Below are 3,518 nucleotides of genomic sequence, written 5' to 3'. Positions count from 1 at the left end.
TTTCCCTCTCTACCTCCACTCATCCCGCACTCAACCTCCCCTCACCCTTGTAAGCATCTTGAGGCGGTGGGCAGAACCTTCTAGAGACCTACCACGAAAATTTGTGAAACTGCCATGGTTAGAACGTTCCATAATGTTTCCCATGTGAGCATACCATGGTTAATCAATTGTGCCCTTGAAAACTTGGAGGCCTAATGACTTAATATTTCCCTTGGAGGCCTCATGAATTAATACACCATTTTACATTGGCACATTATGCACACATAGTTGCAAAATGGGCTCCATTAGACTAGGATTAAAGGATCAAAGGCTGCATAACACTAGGATTAAAGGAAGGTTTGAAGTGTTCTCGAGGTGTTTTCCTCATTAGTTGAATGCTTTATCAGATGTGCAGTACACAAGCAAAGCAGTCGAGTTTTCTCCTCTTTGAAGAGCTCATTGCACTCAATCGCAACCTCACCATCGTGCATTGGGTCTTCAATGACGATGCCACCGTCAAGCGCCGATCACCGTATGGATTGACACAGTGTAGCATTGACCGCACAGCAGAAAGAATACCCGTTAGCGTTCGTAGTAGAGCCAGTTCCTGCTTAACCTGCATGGAGTACCGAATCAGTTGCGGTCACTCAAGTATGGTTAAGAACTCAATGGAGAATGTAACGCAAATCCAAACGTTTGCAGCTATGCACATAATAGGCGCTTAACTAGTCGTACTTCGGGATTTAGTCCGACGGCCAGGGCAAGCACTAGCTATGGTTAAGCTGCTTGTGACCACTTGGAAACTATATGTAGATATGATGCTTGCGATGTCTTCAACTGCGAAAGGTAAACTTACCATATTGGCATAAAAGGATCCCAAGCATTCAGGGCATCCGCGCAACTCTGAAAATCTTGTACTGTTATACCAGTCCATATCCATTCGGAAAATCTGCAGCTACTTGTCGAGTAGATAGAAGGGACAGACGCCTCACGATCAAAAGAGTGCGGGAAAGAGCAAGTAAAGCACAAATGGCCGAAGCTTTGGCGCAGCAGGATGTATTGGGACGGCCAGAAGGCTACGAATCGCTCTACTGCTGAACCCTGGAAGTACTGACCAAGGAGAGCTAAACTCTTCTTCTCTTGCGGGGCAGCCAATTTAATTTGTTGTGGGATGCGATTTCACGCTTGTGTAACGGATGAGGAATGCTTTCCGGAATATGAGGATGGTATCAGCGGGATGAAAGACTCAAATACAGGAAGCTGGAAATTGGGCACTCCGAATCGATCATGAAGTAGCTGAATTTGTTTGTGGTTCGATGTTGTATTGCCAAAAAAACGGTAACACCAACTCGCAACGGCAGGCGCCTATTCGAGAAAAACACGGGCGATCGTGCACACAGAATCCCTCCACTTCTGATATATATAGCTGAACTGTTCCAAAAGATAACTCACAGACCATAAAATCGGTGAGTCAAGTGAAAGAGATCGTGCTGCAAGAACAGATGTGTAGTGTAGTGAATATATCAACGTATGCTTAACTATTCCACGTTTAACGTCAAAGCGTAGAAAGTGAGCAGTCGTAGACGGATTAAGCGTGTTGAGGAGAGAGTAGGTGTAGCATTGTGGACTAAGAAGTTTTCAAGTCCACGTGAAACTATTTGAAGGCTTCAAGGTCCCATTGCAATTAAAAACGAGGTGGGGATCCCATTAAGGCCCAAGTGCTCCCCAAACCCAGTTGATCAGCATATAAAATTCCCGTTGCAATTGAAAAATCCCTTGCCTTTCATTTTAAGGGCTAGGATTTGGATATTTTAGTTATAAATCTCGGTAATAGTATAAACTTTTAAAGACTTTTATAATTCCATCTTGATTAAATCTTGACGTTACCTTTAAATTTCAAGGCTTTCAAAAAACCTTTTTGTTGAACACTCTAAGGCCGTCCCTTTCGAATGTCATAAGTGTAAAGTAGCTTGATAAAAAGGGGAGTGTTGCGAAATGTGGTGCCGCAAAGTACTAGAGTGATGTGAGAAAAGTGGTATGGAGAGAACTTATGTGATTGGTAGAATAGATTATGCTAATGGAGTGATGACATGTGTACTTGGAAAAGATGATGCTTATCTTTTACTTGCCTATTTAAGAAAGCACCCTCTAGTGGAATGATATCGCTTGTCTTTTACCTTCTATCTTGTCATTTGTTTCCTTTTGAGCCTCCCTAGGATTTTTTATCTAGAGAGAAAAGAGGTGAAAGAGGTATGTGGTGGATGGATCATTATAATTAAAAGTGGGGACGTGGCTGTTTTGGCAAGAGGAGAATCATACAAAGAGGCAAAGAGAGCCTCCATCTCTAGAGAGAAATACCCAACAAAAGACAAAATCATTTAGGATCTCCACAGGAGGATGAAAACTTGACCCTAACAATACATTAGGATCACATTAGTAAGCCTTAAATAACCAGCACTAAACAAAACTTAAATTGGTCAAATTGACCAAATGAACTAAAATAAGCGGGATGGACCTGATTAGCAAAAAACTAATCTTTCCATCTCTTAGACCCTTGCAAGGCCAACAAGGGATTAGGTCTCGAAGTATTGGACTTTGAGCCTCCAAGTCTTTGGCTTAGTGGTTTGGGCATTGGGCTTCCAATTCTCAAGCCATGGGTTCAAATCTTGGAGGCTAGAAACTAGTGTCCTAGCATGTGGTTGGGTGTTTGTGTGTGGTGTGCATGAGTTAACTATGGTTATGGATCCTTTGCCCCTTGGTGCAGGGTGGATGTGTCCCTCGATAGGACCACCGGTGGGTGAGTGTGGGGTGCGCGTGTGAAAAAAAAAGTTTTTTTTTAAGTGAAATATTGTACTAAGGAGGAGTTTCCTTTTCTTTTTGTAGCTTCTTTTCTATTTTTCTTACACTAGGAAAAAAAAACAAGAGGGAATAACTTCAACATGTCTAAGTAGGCTCACCACTCATTTATTCTCACTACTAATTTATTCCAAGAAGGTGCCAAATCATCAAAACAAGATGGTATAACCTCAAGGTGTCTTGCTAGGCTCACCACTCATTTATTCCTCACCAATAATTTAGTCCAAAGGGGGAACATAATTCCTCAATACTAAGTTAGTCCAAGAAGGTACCAACTGATCACCTCAAGGTGTCTTGCTAGCCTTGCCACTTAGATATTCCTCACCACTAGTTTATTCCAAGAAGGTTATAATTAACATTAGTATTTGGACACCTTTTTGACCCCATAACCTTCAAGTATTGTACTTCCGCTCAATAGCAAATGGGCTTATGGTTTCTATCAATATGCAATGTGCTCCACCACTCATAATTGTCAAACACAAAAATGCAATGTGCTCAGCCAGCATTAATTGTCAAGAAGGTTGATAGTGTTGATGATACAAGCACTTGAAGTTAAACAATATTATCCATAACATATACCAATGAATGTGTGTCGTTAAGGGCTTATTTGGAAAAACATTTATGGAATTCTCAATATTTGGTTGAGAAGCGTGCATATGGGAACACATGATTCCAAGGACTCT

The 3,518-nt window shown here is 41.6% G+C and overlaps 1 long non-coding RNA gene across 1 annotated transcript; it reads right to left on the bottom strand.

The window, feature by feature from the left end:
- Window positions 1–319: 319 nt before the first annotated feature.
- Window positions 320–1,455, bottom strand: LOC147889214 (uncharacterized). The gene is made up of 2 exons (XR_015542830.1): window positions 836–1,455; window positions 320–595 (listed from the first exon to the last, which is right to left on the bottom strand). It is a non-coding gene; the product is annotated as an uncharacterized LOC147889214 (long non-coding RNA).
- Between the last annotated feature and the right edge of the window lie 2,063 nt (window positions 1,456–3,518).

The sequence above is a fragment of the Dipteris shenzhenensis genome, chromosome 20, assembly GCF_047967505.1.
Source record: "Dipteris shenzhenensis isolate YYH24624 ecotype China chromosome 20, Dip_SZ_1.0, whole genome shotgun sequence".
Lineage (NCBI taxonomy): Eukaryota > Viridiplantae > Streptophyta > Polypodiopsida > Gleicheniales > Dipteridaceae > Dipteris > Dipteris shenzhenensis.
This window is presented reverse-complemented; position numbering and strand designations above follow the sequence as displayed.